The sequence below is a fragment of the Apodemus sylvaticus genome, chromosome 8 (assembly GCF_947179515.1).
Source record: "Apodemus sylvaticus chromosome 8, mApoSyl1.1, whole genome shotgun sequence".
Lineage (NCBI taxonomy): Eukaryota > Metazoa > Chordata > Mammalia > Rodentia > Muridae > Apodemus > Apodemus sylvaticus.
Genome location: NC_067479.1, coordinates 115,764,064 through 115,785,575, shown reverse-complemented (window position 1 = coordinate 115,785,575; position 21,512 = coordinate 115,764,064). Strand labels below are relative to the sequence as shown.

The window sequence follows — 21,512 nt, the reverse complement described above, 5'->3', positions numbered from 1 at the left end:
CTAGGTGACATCTAGTCAGAAGTGCTTCTTTTCTTTTTCAACTCAGGAGTGCTAACACCTCTTTTGACTTACTATAAGCTTACTTATCAGTGTTTATTTCATTGCCATGACTATTGGGCCAATGAACGCTGTAGGTCATCACAGAAACAACTCTTCATTATGGCTGCAGTGTGTAATGCCCAGAGGAAATAGTGATTCACAACAGCTGTCTAACACATTGGAAAAATTGGCAAAACATTTGTTTAATTAAGTAGAGAAAGAGTATTGCCCTGTAGCCACTCCGACCAGCACTTCAGGCTAGTCATGAGGCGGAGTGATGCTCCATCCTCAGCTTTCTATGTGTTGGTGAGACAGGAGGTAGAGAATAAGGTGCATGAAGAATTACACAAAACTGTAAAACTACTATCTGAGAGAGGCCTGTTGTCAATGAGAAAGGCTGGAAACATGAAGTTATATCCCAGGAAACTGGCTGGAGCACCAGCTAGGACAGAAGCACTCAGGATATCTGAATATGATCTGAGGTTGATAGAACACCAAAATGAACACCACTAGGTAGAGATTTGAAATGCTGCTGAGATGTGGGATACATGCTTCACTGGGCATCGTGAGAGAGCTGGATTTGGAGAGCCATCCCACTCGTCATTGGCTGCTGCAAGCAGAAGAGCTAGCTCCGCCTTCTCCTGACTGAGCAAAGTGGTAGAGCTGGCAGTGGTGGCACTGATGCAGGAGAGCTGGCAGTGGTGGTGCTGGTGCAGGAGAGCTGGCGGTGGTGGCGCTGGTGAAGGAGAGCTGGCAGTGGTGGCGCTGATGCAGGAGAGCTGGCAGTGGTGGCGCTGGTGCAGGAGAGCTGGCAGTGGTGGTGCTGGTGAAGGAGAGCTGGCAGTGGTGGCGCTGATGCAGGAGAGCTGGCAGTGGTGGCGCTGGTGCGGGAGAGCTGGTAGGCTGACCAGTTCGGCTTCCACCCAGGCCCAGATCAGGGATCTGACTTGACCTACCCAAGCATCTATCTGTCCCATCTTTAAATTGCTGGAGAGCATAAAGGTGCTGATCCTACAGATTAAAGGCTGCAGTATGTCCATGACACATGGCAACAGCAGGATGTCTGAGAGAAATACTGGTAAGGAGCCAATACTGATAGTGTAGCAGAAGCCAGAGGCTTCAAACCAGACAAATGGCTCATTGCAATGAACATTTGAAAGTAAAAAGTGTAGATGAAGGTGTAGGCTGTGGGGCAGCTCCCATGTCATGACAGTTTTGTTTATTTTCTTTTGGGGGAGAGGTTGCAAGAGTGGAGAGTGGATAAGAAGCGTCAGGGAGATGATGGGGATTAGGGTGCATGATGCGAAATTCACAGAGTCAATAAAAAGTAAAAAAAAAAAAAAAAAAAAAAGAAGCCTACCTTGTGCAAATATGCTATGCAAATGATCCCCAAAGCAAATATTAAATGACTTGAAAGATCTGCTGCCCTTTGTCTTTTTAATATTATTTTGTTTATATTTTGTCTGTGTGAATGTATGTCTGTGTACCATAAGCATGGTCATGAAGGTCAAAATGATATCAGATCCCCTTGACCTGATTGTGAACAGCCATTTGCATTCAGGACTTGAACCTGGGTCTTCTTCTTGAACAGCCTTTAGTCTTAACCACTGAGCATGAGATGAGAGTTGTAGGTTGGGTTTTGTTGTTGTTGTTGTTGTTGTTGTTGTTTTGGGGTTTTTTGTTTGTTTGTTTGTTTTTGGTGACAATGACAACCTATGTTGTTTTATAAAGTAAGGGATCTAAAATTGTAATGAAGCCAGAGCCAACTGATAGAGTACCCAGCTCTGTTTATTTTCCTAAGAAATCTACATTTTCTCAGTATATGTGACTACTTGCATCTTGGCTGTTCTCCAAAAGACCCAATATTGAAGGTCTCCAGGGAGATGCTTCTGGGAAGATGCTGAAAGAGTAGGAGACTGGGAAGTCTTCAAATTATTAGGGCCTGCTGAGAGGGAATTCTTGGATATGGACACTTCCTTTCCCTCGTTTACTTCCTGCCTGTGAGGTAAGTTTGCTTCATCATGAATTCCTGTCTGATGTGAGACTCCTCATGGCTCAAAGTAAACAGGTCACTGGACCCAAAGCAATTGGGAAAAACAGTCCTGGGCCAGAAGCTGGAATACTGTGAACTCAAATAAACTTTTGAGTAGGAAACTTGGGCAGGATTCTAGGAGCATAGAGGGCTGGATTGCCCCCGCACATGTGTAGCTTGATCTTCATATGGTCCCCCAAGAACTGTAGCAGGGATTTATTCTAACTTTGTTGCCTGCCTGTGAATTCTGTTCACAAATGGAGACAACTCTGGAGATAGAAAACCTTGGAAAGAAATCAGGAGTCATAGATGCAAGCATCAACAACAGAATATAAGAGATAGAAGAAAGAATATCAGGTGCTAGAGATACCATAGAAAACATTGACACAACAGTCAAAAAATGCAAAATGTAAGGAGATCTCAAACCAAAACATCCAGGAAATCCAGGAAAAAATGAGAAGACAAAACCTAAGAATAATATGTATGGAAGAGAGTGAAGATACCCAACTCAAAGGGCCAGTAAACATCTTCAACAAAATTATAGAAGAAAACTTCCCCAATCAAAAGAAAGAGATGCCCATAAATATAGAAGAAGCCTACAGAACACAAAATAGATTGGACTAGGAAAGAAATTTGTCCCATCACTTAATAATCAAAACACCAACTGCACAGAACAAAGAAAGAATATTACAAATGGTAAGGGAAAAATTCAAGGAAGATATAAAGGTGGACTTATCAGTATTATACCAGTCTTCTCAACACGCTCTAGATGCTAGAAGATCCTGGGGAGATGTCATACAGACCCTAAGAGAACACAAATGCCAGCCTAGGCTACTATACCCAGAAATCCTCCCAACTGCCATAGATGGAAAAGCCAAGAGATTCCATGACAAAAGCAAGTCCAAACAATATATTTTCACAAATCCAACCCTACAAAGGATAATATTGGAGACTCCAACACAAGGGGGGAAACTACAATCAAGAAAAACCAAGAAATTAATCATCTTACAAAAATTCCAAAAGAAGAGAATCACACAAACATAATTCCAATAACAACAAAAATAACAAGAAGTAACAACCACTTTTCCTTAATATTTCTTAACCACAATGGATTCAATTCCCCAGTAAAAAGACATAAATTAACAGACTACATATGTAAACAGGACCCAACATTTTGGTGCATACAAGAAACACATCTCAATGACAAAAACAGACATTACCTCAGAGTAAAAGTTTGGAAAACAATTTTTCAAGCAAATGGTCCCAAGAAACAAACTGGAGTAGCCATTCTAATATTGAATAAAATCAACTTTCAACCAAAAGTTACCAAAAATGATAAGGAAGGACTCTTCCTGCAGGTAAAAGGAAAAAGCTACCAATATAAACTCTCAATTCTTGAACACCTATGCTCCAAATGCAAGGGCATTCATATTCATAAAAGAAAATTTACTAAAGTTCAAAGCACACATCACACCCCACATAATAATGTGTGAGACTTCAACACCACACTCTCAACAATGGACAGATAGTGGAAACAGAAATTTAACAGAGACACAGTAAACTAACAGAAGTTATAAACCAAGTGGATTTAACATATGTATACAGAACATTTCACCCTAAAACAAAAGAATATACCTTCTCAGAACTTCATTGTACCTTCACCAATATTGACCATATCATTGGATCCAAAACAAGTCTCAATGGATTCCAGAAGATTGAAATAGTCCCATATATCCTGTCAGATCACCATGCACTAAAGCTGGTCTACAATAACAATAAAAACAACAGAAATTCCACTTCCTCATGAAAAGTGAACAACTCTATACTCAATGATAATTTTGTCAGGGAAGAAATAAAGAATGGAATTAAAGACTTTTTAGAATTAAATGAAAATGAAGGCACAGCATACCCAAACTTATGGGATGCAATGCAAGCAGGGTTGAGAGGAAAACTCATAGCTCTGAGTGCTTTCAAAATGAAACTGGAGAGACATACATTAGCAGCTTAACAGCTGAAAGCTCTAAAACCAAAAAGAAGCAAACATACCTAAGAGGATTAGACAGCAGGAAATAATCAAACTCAAGGCTGAAATCAACCAAGTAGAAACAAAGAGAATGATATAAAAACTCAACAAAGTCAGGAGCTGGTTCTTTGAAAAAAATCAACAAGATAGAAAAGACATTAGACAGACAAACCAGAGGACACATGGACAGTATCCAAACTAACAAAATCAGAAATGAAAAGTAAGACATAACAACATAAACTGAAGAAATTCAAAAAATCATCAGTTCCTACTACAAAAACCTATACTCAACAAAACTGGAAAATCTAGATGAAGTAGATGATTTTCTAGGCAGATAGCAAGTACCAAAGTTAAATCAGGATCAGATAAACCATCTAAACAATCCCATAATCCCTAAAGAAATAGAAGCAGTCATTAAAAGTCTCCCAGCCATCTTAAGAGAAGATGGTTTTAGTGCAGAACTCTGTCAGAACTTCAAAGAAGACCTAGTACCAATACTCTTCAAACTAGTCCACAAAATATAAACAGAAGAAACACTATAAATTCCTTCTATGAAGCCACATCTACATTGATACCTAAACCACACAAAGACCCAACAAAGATAGAGAACTTCAGACCAATTTCCCTTATGAATATTGATGTAAAATACTCAATAAAATTCTCACAAACAGAATACAAGAACGTCAAAATGATCATTCACCACGATCAAGTAGGCTTCATCCTAGATATGCAGGGATGTTTCAATATACAGAAATCTATCAACAAATGGATTTCTACTATATGACAAATCTCATTAGATGCTGAAAAAGCATTTGACAAAATAAAATTGCCCTTCATATTAAAAGTCTTGGAGAGATCAGGAATTCAAGACCCATACCTAAACATAATAAAAGCAATATAGCAAACGATTAGCCAACATCAAACTAAATAGAGAAACTTCAAGCACTCTCACTGAAATCAGGGACTAGGTAAGATGCCCACTCTCTCCAATATAGTATATGATGTTCTAGCCAGAACAATGAGACAAAAGAGGAGGTCAAAGGGATACAAATTGGAAAGAAAGAAGACAAGATATTGCTATTTTCAGATGATATGATAGTATACAGAAGTGACCCCAAAAGTTTCACCAGAGAACTCATACTGTGGATAAATGACTTCAGCAAAAGTGGATGGGTATAAAATTAACTCAAGCATATCAGTATCCTTCGTCTACTTAAAGGATAAAAAGGCCAAGAAAGAAAATAGGGAAACAACATCATTCACAATAGTCTCAAGTAATATAAAGTATTTTGATGTGACTCTAACCAAGTAGGTGAAAGATCTGTATGACAAGAACTTCAGGTTCTTGTTTCTGAAGAAATAAATTGAAGAAGACCTCAGAAGATGGAAATATCTCCCATGCTCATGGATTGGCAAGATTAACATGGTAAAAAATGGCCATCTTGCTAAAAGCAATCTACAGATTCAATGCAATCCCCATCAAAATTTCAATTCAATTCTTCACAGAGATAGAAAGAGCAATTCTCAAATTCATCTAGAGTAACAACAACAACAACAACAACAACAACACCAGGATACAAAAACTATTCTCAACCACATCACCATCCCTGACCTCAAGCCGTAGTAAGGCAATAGTGATAAAATAAAACAGCATGGTATTGCTACAAAGACAGACGTGTAGATCAATGGAATAAAAGTAAAAACCCAGAATTAAACTCACTACCCTATGGTCACCTGATCATTGACAAAGAAGTCAAAACCTTCCAGTGGAAAAAAGAGCATTTTCAACAAATGGTGCTGGCTCAAGTGATGGTCCAAATGTAGAAGAATGCAAATTGATACATTTGTTTCTCACTGTATGAAGCTCAACTCCAAGTGGATGGAGGACCTCCACATAAAAGTAGCGTAGACCTTCAGAAAAGTGAGCAGAAATATGCAGCAGTGGGAGCTGGGGAGCTGAGTGTAGCCACTAGAAAGTCCCAGATCTCAGGAAAGCAAGAGGCTCCCAGGACCCAACAGGGATGACATTTGCTGGAATACCCCACAAAGAAGAGAGAGAATCTGTTGAGTCCATATCAAGAGGTTAGGCACAGGCCCTGGTTGAGAGATGAGACAACCATCTCAAAAAATATTACCACAGAATTGTTCCTGTCTAAAGGAAATGCAGGGACAGAGTGGAGCAGAGACTGAAGGAAAGGCCATCTAGAGACTGCCCCACCTGGAGATCCATCCCCTCTGCAGAGACCAAACCTAGATAATATTGCTGATATCTAGAAGCTCTTGGTAACAGGACCCTGGTATCACTGTTATCTGAGGGGCTCTGCCAGCGCCTGAACAATAAAGATGCAGATGCTGGTAGCTAACTGTGAGCATGAGCACCGGGACCCCAATGGAGGAGTTAGGGGGAGGACTGAAGGAGCCGAAGGGTTTGCAATCCCATAAGAAGAACAATAATATCAATCAACCAGACCCCCCAGGGACTAAACCACCCATGGTTCCAGCTGCTATGTAGCAGAGGATGGCCTTATCTGGCATCAATGGAGGGGGAAGCCCTTGCTCCTGTGGAGACTTGATGCCCTAGCATAGGGCGATGGCAGGGCAATGAGGTGGGAGGGTTGGGGAGCACCCTCATAGAAGCAGGGGATAGATATGATATGGGATTTGGAGGGGAAACCAGGAAGGGTGTTAACATTTGAAATGTAAATAAATAAAACAACCAATAAAAAAGTTAAAGACAAAAGATATTGACTATAGGATTGATATGTTACCTTTATTATGTTCAAGTGTGTTACTTATCCCTAATATCTCCAGGACTTTCATTATGAATGGAGTATTGAATTTTGTCAAAGGCCTTTTCTACATCTAATGAGATGACCATGTGCCTTTTGCATTCTAGTTTGGTTTTTTTTTTAATATTTTTATTTTCTATATTCTTTGTTTACATTCCAAATGATTTCCCTTCTAGTTTGTTTATATGTAGGGTTATATTAGCAATTTACATATGTTGAACCATCCCTTATACCTGGTACAAATCCTGCTTGACCATAGTAAATGATCTTTTGTTTGTGCTCTTGGATTTAGTTTGCAAGCTAACTAAATTTTTTTATTGAGAATTTTTGCATCTGTGTTCATAAGGGAAATTGCTCTATATTTCTCTTTCTTTGTTGGAACTTTACCTGGTTTGGGTATCAAAGTAACTGCTTCCTCATAAAATGAATTAGGCAATATTCTTTCTGTTTCTTTTAGGTGGAATAATTTGAGATGTACTGCTATTAACTCTTTTTCGAAATTTAAAGTCTGGTAGAATTCTGAGCTGAACCCATCTAGCCCTGGGATTTATTTGCCTAGAGACTTTTAATTACTGCCTCTATTTAATTGGGGATTATAGGTCTATTTGAATTGTGTATCTGATCTTGATTTAACTTTTGTGTTTGTGTACTGAGAGGGATTTTTTTTTGCCAATTTACTTTTTGTCCCTTTTCTTTTTAATTCTTTAATCTTTTTCTTTTACAGTCAGTTGTTGTTCCCTTTCTCAATCTACCCTCCCACTGTTTCTCCAGCCCCATCTTCAAGAGGATATCTCCACCTTCCTCCCCACCAGACCTTTCCACTTCCTGGGGCCCCAAGTCTCTCCAGGGTTAGGTGCATCATTTCTGCCTGAGTCCAGACCTGTCAGTCCTTTGCTATGTATGTGTTGGGGGCCTCATATCAGCTGGTGTATGCTGCCTGGTTGGTGGCCCAGTGTCTGAGAGATCTTGGGGGTCCATGTTAGTTGTTACTGCTGGTCTTACTATAGGGCCATCCTCCTCCTCAACTTCTTCCAGCTTTCCCCTAATTCAACCACAGGGGTCATCAGCTTCTGTCCATTGGTTGGGTGTAAATATCTGCATCCCTTTCATCTGTTTGTTGGGTGTTTTAGAGGACAGTCATGATAGGCCCTTTTTGTGAGCATACCATAGCCTCAACAATAGTGTCAGACCTTGGGGCCTCTGCCTGAGCTGGACATCAGTTTGGGCCTGTCACTGAACCTCCCTTTCCCCAGACTCTTCTCTATTTTTGTTCCTGCAGTTCTTTCAGACAGGAACAATTCTGGGTCAGAGTTTTTGATGGTGGGATGGCAACTTGATGTCTTTTTATTGAAGGTGGACTCTATAAGTTCTTACTCCTCACTGTTGGGCATTTCATCTGAAGTCCCTCCCTTTGAGTCCTGAGCATCTCTCACCTCTCATGTTTCTGGTATGTTCTAGAGGGTCCTCCCACCTCTTACCTCCCTGAGGTTTACTGTTTCCATTCTTTCTGCTGGCCCTCAGGGCTTCAGTCCTGTTCCCCCACTCTCCCCAACTCTCCCCCACTCTCCCCCACTCCCCCGACCCTGCAATACCTGATCATGTTCCCTTCCTCTCCTCCCTGTCCCATTTGCCACCCAAGTCCCTCCCTGCCCCCCCCCCCCCCACCTCCTGTGATTGCTTTCTTCTCCCTCCAAAGTGTGATTCAAATGTTCTCACTTGGTTCCTTCTGCTTGTTAGCCTTTTTGAGTTCTGTGGACTTTATCTTTGGAATTCTGTATATTTTTGGCTAATATCCACTTATTAGTGAGTACATACCATGCATGTCCTTTTGGGTCTGAGTTGCCTCACTCAGGATGATACTTTCTAGTTCCATCCATTTGCCTGCAAAATCATGTTGTCCTTGTTCATTTTTTCCCTCATTTTTTAATTGAATATATTCTTCATTTACATTTCAAATGTTATACCCCTTCCTAGTTCCCCCTACTCCCAGAAAACCTCAAACCCATCCTTCCTCCCTCTGTCTCAAGAGATGCCCCTCTGCCCAGCCCATTCCCACCAACCACCCTTTATTTCCCCACTGTGGGGCATCTATCTAGCCTTCATGGGAACAAGGATGTCTCCTCCCACTGAAGCCTGACAAGGCATTCCTCACAACAATTGCAACTGGAACCATGTGTATCCCTTGGTTGATGACTTAGTCTCTGAGAGCCTTGGGGTTTTGGTTGGCCAACATGATCATTCTTCCAATGCGGTTGCAAATCCCTTAAGCTCCTACAATCCTCCCTCTGTCTCATCAATTGGGGACCCTGCTCACAGTCCAATGGTTGACTGCTAGGATCTGCCTCTGCATGTGTAAGGCACATACAGGAAGGGCCCCCCAGGGCCCCCCCAGGAGACAGCCATAACAGGATCCTTTTGGCAAGCACTTCTTGTCATCTATAATAGTGTCAGGGTTTGGTGACAGTTTATAGGATGTATCCTCAGTTAGGACAGTCTCTGGGTTTCCTTCAGTCTCTGCTCCATACTTTGTCTCCAAAATTGCTCCTCTGAGTATTTTGTTCCCTTTCTCAGAAAAACCGAAGCACCTACACTTTGGGTTTCCTTCTTCTTGAGCTTCCTGTGGTCCGTGTGTTGTATCTTGTTTTTTTTTTTTTTTTTTTTTTTTTTTTTCTGAGCTTTGGGCTGATACCCACTTATCAGTGAGTGCATACAATGTATGCTCTCCTGTGATTGGGTTACCTCACTCAGGATGACACTGCCTAGGTCCATACATTTGCCTAAGAATTTCATGAATTCATTATTTTTAATAGCTGAGTAGTAGTCCATTGTGTAAATATACCACAATTTCTGTATCCATTCCTCTGTTGAAGGACATCTGGATTCTTTCCAGCTTCTGGTTATTATAAATAAGGCTGCTATGAACATTGTGGATCATGTGTCCTTATTATATATAGGAGCATCTTCTGGGTATATGCCCAGGAGTGGTATATCTGGGTTCTCAGGTAGTACTATGTCTAATTTTCCTAGGAACTGCCCAACTGATTTCCAGACAACTTGTACCAGCTTGCAATCCACCAGCAATGGAGGAGTGTTCCTCTTTCTCCACATCTTTGCCAGAATCTACTGTCCCCTGAGATTTTAATCTTAACCATTCTGACTGGTATGAGGTGGAATCTCAGGGTTGTTTTAATTTGCATTTCCCTGATAATTAAGGATGCTGAACATTTCTTAAGATTCTTTACATTCATTTGAGATTCCTCAGCTGAGAATTCTCTGTTTATCTCTGTACCCCATTTTTAAATAGGATTATTTGCCTCTCTGGAGTCCAACTTCTTGAGTTCGTTGTATACATTGGATATTAGCCCTTTATCAGATGTAGAATTGGTAAAGATCTTTTCTCAATCTGTTGGTTGCCATTTTGGTCTATTGACTATGCCCTTTGCCTTACAGAAACTTTGCACTTTTATGCAGTCCCATTTCTCGATTCTTGTTCTTACAGCATAAGTCATTAGTGTTCTGTTCAGGAATTTTTCTCCTATGCCCATGTGTTCAAGGATCTTCCCCAATTTCTCTTCTATAAGCTTTGGTGTATCTGGTTTTATGTGGAGGTCCTTGATCCACTTGGACATAAGTTTTATACAAGGTGATAAGAATGGGTCTATTTGTATTTTTCTACATGCTGACCTCCAGTTGATCCAGCACCATTTGTTTAAAAATGCTGTCTTTTTTTCTACTGGATGTTTTTAGCTCTTTTGTCAAATATCAAGTGACCCTTAGGTATGTGGACTCATTTCTTGGTCTTCAATTCTATTCCATTGATCTTCCTGCCTATCTCTGTACCAATATCATACAGTTTTCTTCACTATTGCTTGGCAATAGAGTTTGAGATCAGGGTTGGTGATTTCCCCCAGAAGTTCTTTTGTTGTGGAGAATAGTTTTCAATATCCTGGGGTTTTTGTTTTGTTTTGTTATTCCAAATGAATTTGCAGATTTCTCTTTCTAGCTCTTTGAAGAATTGATTTGGAATTTTGATGCAGATTGTAATGAATCTGTAGATTGCTTTATGCAAGGTAGCCATTTTTACTATATTAACCCTGCCAATCCACGAGAATGGGAGATCTTTCCATCTTCAGAGATCATCTTTGATTTCTTTCTTCAGAGGCTTGAAGTTCTTGTCATACAGATCTTTCACTTGCTTGGTTGTTTTCCAACCTTTGACTCTGAGGTAGTGACTGTCTTGGTCACTGAGGTGGGTTTCTTGTATGCAACAAAATGTTGGGTTCTGTTTATGTATTCAGTCTGTTAGTCTGTTAATATGTAACTTGCAACTATTTTGAAGTAAGTTGCACAATAATTTGCAACTATTATGAAGGGTGTCATGTCCCTAATTTTTTTCTCAACTTGTTTATCCTTTGAGTAGAGGAAAAGCTACTGATTTGATTGAGTTAATTTTATATTCAGGCACTTTGCTGAATTCATTTATCAGCTTTAGAAGTTCTGTGGTGGAATTTTTGGGGTCACTTGAGTATATGATCATATCATCTGCAAGTAGTGATATTTTGACTTCTTCCTTTATAATTTCGATACCTTTGACCTCATTTTGTTGTCTAATTGCTTTAGCTAGAACTTCAAGTACTATACTGAATAGATGGGGAGAGAGTGAGCAGTCTTGTCTGGTCCCCAATTTTAGTGGCGTTGCTTCAAGTTTTTCTCCGTTTAATTTGATGTTGGCTGCTGGTTTGATGTATATTGCTGTTGCTATGTTTAGGTATGGGCCTTGAATTCCTGATCTTTCCAAGACTTTTAACATGAAGGGATGATGAATTTTGTCAAATGCTTTTTCAGCATCTAATGAAATTATCATGTGGTTTTTGCTTTGAATTTATGTAGTGGATTACATTGATGGAATTCCATATATTGAACCATCCCTGTATCCCTGGAATGAAGCCGATTTGATCTTGGTGAAGCATCATTTTGATGTATTCTTGGATTCATGTGACAAGAATTTTATTGAGTATTTTTGCATCAATATTCATAAGGGAAATTGGTCTGAAGATCTCTTTCTTTGTTGGGTCTTTGTGTGGTTTAGCTGTGGCTACATAGAATGAATTGGGTAATGTTCCTTGGGTTTCTATTTTCGGGAATAGTTTGAAGAGTATTGGTATTAGGTCTTCTTTGACGATCTGATAGAATTCCCCACTAAACCGTTAATGACTGTGTCTATTTCCTCAGAGCTTATGGGATCATTTACATGGTTTATTTGATCCTGTTTTAACATTGGCACCTGGTATGTGACTAGAAAATTGTCCATTTTGTTCAGATTTTCTAATTTTGTTGAATATAAGCTTTTGTTTTAGGATCTGATGATTTTTTTTAATTTCAACAGTTTTTGTTGTTATATCTCCCTTTTCATTTCTGATTTTATTAATTTGGATAGTGCCTCTGTGCCCTCTGGTTAGTCTAGATAAGGGTTTATCTTCTTGTTGATTTTCTCAAAGAACCAGCTCCTGGTTTTATTGATTCTTTGTATGGTTCTTTTTGTCTACATTTGGTGGACTTCAGCCCCGAGTTTGATTATCTCCTGCTATCTACTCCTCATGGTTATATTTGCTTCCTTTTGTTCTAGAGCTTTTAGGTGTATTGTCAAACTGCTAGTGTAAGCTCTCTCCAGTTTCTTTTTGAAGGAACTTAGAGCTATGAGTTTTCCTCTTAGCCCGTCCTTCATTGTGTCCCATCAGTTTTAGTATGATGTGTCTTCATTTTCATTTAATTCTAAAAAGACTTTAATTTCTTTCTTTATTTCTTTCTTAACCAAGTTTTCATTGAGTAGAGCATTGTTCAAAGTCCATGAGTATGTGTTTTTTGTTTTGTTTGTTTGTTTGTTTGTTTGTTTTTTGGAACTTAAGACTAGCCTTACACCTGGTGATCTGATAGGGTGAATGGAATTATTTCAATATTCCTGCATCTATTGAGGCCTGTTTTGTGACCAATTATATAGTCAGTTTTGGAGAAGGTATCATGAGGTGCTGAGAAGAAGGTATATTCTTTTACTTTAGGATGAAATATTCTATAAATATCTGTTAGATCCATATGGTTCATAACTTCTGTAAGTTTCACTGTGTCTCTGTTTAGATTGTTGCCATGATTTGTCCATTGCTGAGTGTGGGGTGTTTAAGTCTCCCACTATCATTGTGTATGGTGCAATGTGTGCAAAGTGTGTAAAGTTTATTTTATGAATGTGGGTGCCCTTACATTTGGAGCATAGATATTCAGAATTGAGAGTTCATCTTGGTAGATTTTTACTTTGACCAGTATGGAGTGTCCCTCCTTATATTTTTTGACAACTTTTGGTTGAAAGTCCATTTAATCCAATATAAGAATGGCTACTCAGGCTTGTTTCTTGGGACCATTTGCTTGGAAAATTGTTTTCTAACCTTTGACTCTGAGGTAGTGACTGTCTTGGTCACTGAGGTGGGTTTCTTGTATGCAACAAAATGTTGGGGTCCTGTTTATGTATTCAGCCTGTTAGTCTTTATATTGGGGAACTGTGTCCTTTGATGTTAAGAAATATTAAGGAAAAGTGATTGTTACTTCCTGTTATTTTTGTTGTTAGAGGTGGAATTATGCTTCTGTGGCTATCTTCTTTGGGGTTTGTTGAAAGATTACTTTATTGCTTTTTCTAGGGTGCAGCTTCCCTCCTTGTGTTGGTATTTTCCACCCATTACCCTGTGTAGAGCTGTGATTGTGTAAAGATATTGTGTAAATTTGGTTATTTTCATGGGATATCTTATTTTCTCCATCTATGGCAATAGAATTTTCCTGGTACAGTAGCTTGGGCTGACATTTACCTTCTCTTGGGATTTGTATGACACCTGCCCATGATCTTCTAGCTTTCATAGTTTCTGTATGAGTTTCTGGTCTAATTTTGATAGGTCTATCTTTATATGTTTCTTGCCTTTTTTCCCTTACTGCTTTTAATATTCTCTAGTCATAACCTCTGAAGTTAAAAGTTCCCTTCCCTGCCATCTTCTTCCTTGCCCTCCTTTCCCTCCTGCTTGCCCTCCCCCTCCCCTCCCCTCCCCCTTCCCTCCCCTTCCTTCCCCTCCCTCCCCCTTCCCTCCCCTTCCCTTCCCTCCTCTCCCCTCCTCTTCTTTTCCCTCCCCTCCCCTTCCCTCCCCTTCCCTTCTCTGCCCTCCTCTTCCCTCCCCTCCCCTCTCTTCCCCTTCCTTTCCCTTCTCTCCGCTCCCCTCCCCTTCCTTTCCCTCCCCTCCCCTTCCCTCCCCTTCCCTCTGCTTCTCTCCTTTCCCCTCCCCTCCCCTCTTCCCTCCTCTTCCCTTCCCTCCCCTTCCCTCCCCTCCCCTTCCCTCCCCTTCTCTCCTCTCCCCTCCTCTTCCCTTCCCTCCCTTCCCTCCCCTTCTCTCCTCTCCCCTCCTCTCCCCTCCTCTTCCCTCCTCTCCCCTTCTCTTCTCTTCGCTTTCCTTCCTTGCTTTTCCATCCCTTTCTTCCTTGCAGGACTTCCTTTGCTTGTATTTACTGAGAAATTTCATAAATCCACAATCCAGTCTTTATTAGTCATTTCAACTGGCATACGATTATACTTATCTGTGTGATACTGTGTAGAATTTAAATACCTACATATAAAATGCAATTATAAAACCAGGATAAATTTGAATATATATGGCCTCTAACATTTATCTTGTCTTTATGGTAGGGATATTATAAAATCCCCATCCACTGGCCATTTTGAAGTGTTCAGGTTAATTGTTGCTAGCTATCCATTATCCACATAACAAGTTGTAGGAACATTACAAAAATGCCTCCTAGAACCTAGAAGAGGTTCAGTGAGAGGAAGCCACAGAGGGAATGAGAGAATGGGGTTGAAAGAGTAGACTGCATATCTGTATAAGAACATCAAAACCCACACAGAGTCGTGTCTGCTATTCAGACGTGGTTCCTTATTCGTTAGTCCCCCTTGCTCTGTCTCCTCCTGCACACCTCTCTCCCTGAGTTCTGTGAACCACTGTTTTACTCCTACTCTCTACTTCACTGGGATCAATTTCGTTAGTTTCCACACATGAGAACATGAGGATGTATGTTATCATGTTTGACTTATGGCTTTTCCCTTAACAATCTTCCTGCTTTGTTCATGTTGCCACCAATAACAGGATTGCATTCATTACATAATTTTATATGTCCCCTCCTGCTCATTCTATGCTAGATATGAAGGCTACATAGATCTTGGCTACAGAGTTGCAAGTGGGCTATTGAGACTTCCCACATCTTTCTTCTCTGAAACAACACTGTCCCACTTGCTTCAGTGCCCCAACTATTGTACTCCACAGACAGGGCCATAGCTGCCTCTGCTTGAGGCTAAGTTCCTTGGGCGGGGCTTAATCTTCTCAGTTGGTACCTGATGTGTAGAACAGGAGAATCCCAAATTGAAGTAGATAGACTCAGAAGTCAGCTCAAGAACCCTAAAACTCTCTTTGATGTTTCTGCATTAGTTGCCATTTTCCAAACCCCAAGGCCCATTGCTTTCCATGGCTAAGACATTGTGTCTTCTTTGAAGGTCAGCTGTTAAATTACTGGAGCCTAAAGAAGTGCTGTTTCTTTGGAAGTTTATCCCTCTTGTACAGGTGTTTGCCAATAGATTATTCAGAAAAGCAACTCAAATGTCCAGTTTTCTTTCTTCAATTATAAACAAGTTAGAGGCCTTACTTAAATCCTTATACCCCCCTGCAGTTGGTCACTTGTGTCAGTCCCAAACCAACTTGCTGGGAACTCGTGGCCTCAGTTTCCTCCTTCTTCCCCATTTGCCACTCCCCCTCCAATGTCTTTACCCTTGTCTCCTAGGGACAATTTCTCAACAACCCTCAGGACTTGTCTCTCAGGGTCTGCCCTGGTGGAATATTAGAAAACCCATCATGGCAGGCTACTGGGCAAGTGAGGGCTCTGTCATCACTTCTGCCCGCCCCTATGACAGCTTCCTTTTGGTTAATTTCAAAGCAGAATGGCTATGAATGCTTCTTCCCTTCCCAGTCTTCCTCCTCACTCCCTCTGCCCCTTGCTTCTTGCTACCCATTTTTCTAGTCTTTCCTTGTGTCTTGTGTCCCTGATAGAGGAAGCCTTGCCTCCACTTCTGGCCCCCTCTCGCCCAGGACAGGAAGTTGAGATAGTTTCTCTTCTTGGACAGATCATCTTGATAGCAATCAAGTCAAGTACTTATTTTTTATCCCCATAAAGAGGTATAGGATTTGGCTCAGTGTTTGGAGAAAGGAAATGGACAGATAGGAAAATGGACACTTTCTGAGCTAGAGTTCAGAGGCCGGAATGGTTAGCAGTGACTCTGTAAACTAACATGCCAAGGGCGGTTTCTATAAGCGCCCAGGAATAGGTAACCATTGCTCTCATTTTCTTGCTGAATGTTGAGGTACATGGCGTTTCTTCCTACCCGCTGACTCTAGGCTGCTCTTCCTCAGAGTGCAACATGGGATTTGTCTTTATTATCCAGGTCTCCAGCCTTGTTTAGGTGAAGGAACACCTGCTGTCCTTGTCAAATGTATCATGAACTACTTACCATGCCATTTGTAAAAGGAGCTACGGACCAATAGCCATATTATGTTTCAGAAATGTCAATGTCCTTAAAGAGGGTCTCCAATCTGAGAGGTACCAACTCTCCATATCAAAAAGGATACTGTGGGCCATCAGCTGTGCCACTTGTACCATAAGACGCCAACACAGAAATGCCTATGTTCCAAATGATGCTTGAAAAGCAGCTGGCCCTCAAAGGGCCCCTCCTCATCCCCTGTCCAACAGTGCATGCCACTTTTGTCAAGGGATTATGCCCTGGGTTAACCTTTTCCATGAAGAAGGAACATGAAGTGCCTCAGAAGAGGTGAAGGCATCCTTGCTCCAGAAACTGTGAGAAAACTCCCACAAGGGTCAAACTCCAGGCTTCCAAACTGGCTTGAACTTACAGCTTACAGCCAACTCCATGCCCAGAGCCAGTGGTGGAGACAAGTAAGCTGTGGGCTTCCACGCAAATGACCATAAGTGTATCATACCTGAAGCTAGAGGGAGAAGGTTAAAAATGGAGAACGAACAGAGAGGAAGACGCTGCGAGAAAACGTAACTAAATGGCAAGGCAAGTGATGGCTAACTTCTACTGAGTTTTATATGTCAAACCAGGACAAGGGCTGGGCAATGGAAAAGACAGCCCCTGTCGTGGATTCTCAGCGTTTATGAATGAGAGTGCTCCACATCCCGGTGGTTCTCCCTTCAAAGGGGCTCATCCATTACTGTGATAATGATTTTCCGTCTGGACAACAACACTGCCAAAGGCCTATTACAGAGGCAACGTAAAGTTAAAAAGACATTATGAAGAAAACTGTGGTTCATGACGACTTTTGCTAGCTCTTTTCCAGAGATGATTGCCTGGTGCTGACATGTGTTTATTACACTTAATAATGTTTACATAATTCTTCCTTGAGCTCATTAGAGCTGTCAGATCAAAAGTAAATGTGTTCCCCTCTCTGTTTATGTCTAAAGACTTTACAGTCAATAAAGAAAGATGAACGACATTCAGGGCGTACTCAGTCTGCTCCTGAGCATAACAGAAGGTGCCAAGTTCAGCTTTGTGTTGGGCAGCTCTTGGGTTCAGAACGCGCAGGGCAATGGGCTGATTCTTTTCTACTTCTCTTTCTTGGCCAGCAGGTTTACAGCTTTACTATGCTTGGGAAACCCTCTTTCCAGCCAGCTACAGCTTCCAGGATTCAGATTCCCTAACTGCAGGGTAGAGTCAGAGATTCTGCTTTCTATGGAGCTCCAGGTGATATTTGGCAGACAAGGTGCAAATTTCAATTAAAATGCTCTCCTTTGTTGGCTCGGGGGTTACCCACCTGGCAAATTTGGGATGTCCCAGCCTGTGGCATCAACAGCGGTAGTGACTGTAGGCAGCACAGTAGCTGGGCTGCAGCTGTCCGAAGCAGCTCAAAGGAAAATCTACCCGCCAGAGTGGAGTAGGCAGTAAAGCGACAGAGTGGGGAGGCGGGACCTGGAGCCGGGGGCGGGGCCTGGTTCTCGGGGGCGGGGCACAGCTGCCCGGGCTCCCGCTGGTGGCTGGTGGCGGCGGCGGCAGGGGCTGAGGGCACAGCCAGCGGGCGGCGCGCCGTGGACTCCCAGCAGCCCGCGAAAGGTAAAGCCAGGAGCGCGCTCGTGAGCCTCTTGCCCGGTGGCTGCGGTGCCAACCCGGACGGTCCCGGGCCATAAAAACCGTGTTTGGGTGCCTGGGCATCTGTGTGGCATCCGGGCAGCGGCTGTCCAGCGGGGGTTTGGCGCGCGTGGCCCTGGGTCCGGGGCAGGGGGCATGGGGTATCTCCTGACTCCCCAGCCAGGCTAGACTGTCCTGACTCAGAGGCAACTTTGCTCAGCGCTCCTCTTCCAAGTTCCCTTTATTGCCATTGTCTTAGCGCCTCCAGTCTCACCAGCTCCCTGGACTCTAGCTTTGTTCTCCCGCGGTCTCCAAGGGTGTGAACCTGAGAGACGCTGGCAAGTTGCATCTGCTGGCCCGCTGAGTCTATCTTGGCTGGGTCTGCATCCCTGAGGGGTCCAGTGCTGTTCAAAGCTCACCGGGGCTGATACCTTGAGATGTAATGCCTACCGGAGCAGTGATGATCTCTCCTTGAAGGTCTGGACCAGGAGCCCAGGAGTAGCATCTCTGGGTTATACTGATTTACGGCTTGAGAGGGGCCGAGAAAAAGTTTGGGCATAGTCTGGGCCAAGAGAACTGGTAGTGTGAGTTGGAGAGAGTGTAAGACGCTAGAGGATGAATGAGAGAGCAGGGCTCGGACGGAGCCCTGGAGGCTGTAGTTCTGAGCCTGGATCTGTGGCTGATGTGGGTGTTTGGCTGCAGCTTGCAAGGTAGCTGGCTATAAAGGAGGTGTAAATGGAGGGGGGTACCGGAACTGTATTAGTGCCCTGCGTCTGGATATGTTGGAAGAACAATGCACGAGGTGCCTGACTGTATCCTAGTTCCCAGAGCTGGAGATAAGGCTGAAGTGGGCTGTGAGGGATAAGTTTTACCTAGCACCAAAACTGGCTTTGAAAGCGAACAGGTGATGGTGACAGAAGATGCATATGTGCCTCTGTGTGTGTGTGTGTGTGTCTTTTGTGAGAGTGTGGGCCCACACACAGCGAGTAGCTATACTATGAAGCAGGACCACAGGAATTCCCTTTCCTTGCCTCCTTGGCTGTTTTGACAGCTTTTGAATTCTGAGCCCTTCTGCTCCTGGCTCTAACAGGGTAGAGGCAAAGCGAAAGTCTTACAGAAAAGCAGACAAAAAGGCACACTGCCTGTGTGTATGTGTGCGTAGACCAGGTCCTTTACCTGCCAGCTCCACTCCGGAGAGGACACTGACAGGAGAGGAGGAAGACAGTCGCCCAGGGGAGAGGAGAGCTGGGATTTGAAGCATCTTGATTGATAAGCTGAAGAATTATAAATTGACTTTTAAAAGGACATAAGAGAAAAAAATATAAATGAAGGCAAAATTGCAGTGGCTATGGCAAAATAAACTTGATTATTTCCAAAGGTGTTTTAAAGAGTGGTGTTAAAGCAAGCCTGAAATCCTCTTTCGAGTTTACGGCTGGTTTTAGGCAATCCCTCTACACATCTTTTCTGCACCTATCCCGAAAAACCTTTGAGCGCCAGAAAGAAGCAAAAGTCATATACGAAAATAAAGTGCAGCTAACTGAAGTTTAAATGAAGCTTTGAGCAGGATTAAATGGCTTGTGTAACTGCTGAGTATTGTTAAAGTACTGTCAGGGTTATAAAATAGCCAGACAAAAATCAAGAAAAAAATAATTGTAACAAGAAAATGGAGGCTTTCCAAGAACTTCAGTAATGAACACATAACAATTGATGGTATGATGCAGTAATTATTTTCGTATTTACGCCATTAACGATTGTAATTTAACGTTAATGTCCTGGTATTTTATTTCTTCTCATTTGCAGACAAAAGCACATCTGAGACACCATCAGGGAGTAATTTGGTAATATAAAGCATGAATAGAAAACACTAAACCATGCTCAGAACTCTGACAACATAAAGCGTGAAACAAAATAACCTCATTTGCTGTTTATTATCTGCCTTTAGAATTCTGTTTACCGTCATTTGCATAAGTGAATGGCTAAATTGTATAGTATATCCCGTTTTCAAGGGAACAAAAAAGATACTTGACACTTATACCAGGGGGTACAAACCTTAGAAGATAATCCTTCCAGTAGGCATGAAGAAATTGAAAACTTCATGAGATTTGAAGCTTCCTGAAAATAATGGGAACATAGATTAGGCCAACCTTAATCATCACTGTTTTATTTAACTTTACTCAGATGGTTTACCTCGATGCACATTTACGTTGTTGACAGACAGACTCTTTACCCCATTCTAGCTAATCTTAGGTAAACCAAACAAAATATTAGGCAGCACATATTGTAGCATGAAGCAATTGTGTTGGGTCTGCAAAACTCCTTTCTGCTGTTCAGAGTTTCCAAAGACAGATCACCTGGAGGCAAGGACAGATGATTTTTGTAAAAAACTCAAATCAAAATTCAGCAGACATTTAAGTTATTAACATCTGAAGAAAAAAAATCAGTGTTCAGCCATCTTAAAAATTATTATGAATTATCTTAACCTTGGAATATTTGTTAAAACTGCCTTTACTCACATGATAAAGAGAACAATTAATAACTGTATTAAAAGGCCTCTGAAGTACACGCCAGAAAAACAGCTGAGCCACACATGTGGTGGTTGGGAGTGATCAGTCAATCACATGAATGTTTGTTAAAGGGTCCATTCATCTTTGCCAGACATACACAACACTGCAGTGATGCAAGCATGCAGGTTCCATTGGAGACAGCACTGTGGATTCAGCCTCTCCTGGGAGTGAACTCCCTTCAAGGGTGCGGGTCTCCTATGTGCACTTAGGAACAGAGAAATATCAAAAGACTATATTGTTCACCAAAGAGATGGTGATGTGTAAGACTGAAGCAAGTTCTTACCAATTTACTGCTCACAAACTTGTGGGTGCCGTGGTGTGGCTGAAGAACCCTTTGGGTCAGTGTTCTGTCGCTGTGCTGTATTCACTATCACCAGCACCAGCACTTCAGTGTTGTTACTATTAAAGCTTCTGCGTTTTACACCGTGACAGTTTCTCTGCATTCTCGCTATTCTTCACAGCAGCTCTACAGGAGTCCTCTAGAGAGCCTAAAGGCACAAATCTGATTTTTGTCACTTCATTGATCCTTGATACATTTCTTGATCCAATGATCATTGTTAAAAACTAGGTGTTAAAAATCAGGGATTTAGGGCTGAGTTGGACTCAGTCGAAGTACGTAGAAGTGGGTTCTGTAATCTATAAGTATACCTTGCAGCTTTTAAAGACAACAGAGATAGTTAAGAGGATAAACAAACACAGTTGAAATTTTGCAGTGCTTCCTGGAACTCTGCAGTGTGATGGGTTGAGGTCTGCTTCCTGTCACCCAAACATGCTTTGAGTTCATCTGTAGCAGGCCTGTCCTGTTTTCTGCCTTATCATAGTATGCTGCCCATCAGCACCTTGCCGGGTTCTACAT

General features: G+C 41.9%; 1 pseudogene; it reads right to left on the bottom strand.

Moving 5' to 3' along the window:
• Positions 1-21,099, bottom strand: part of LOC127690850 (60S ribosomal protein L7a-like) — a 146,346-nt pseudogene extending 125,247 nt beyond the window's left edge.
• Between the last annotated feature and the right edge of the window lie 413 nt (positions 21,100-21,512).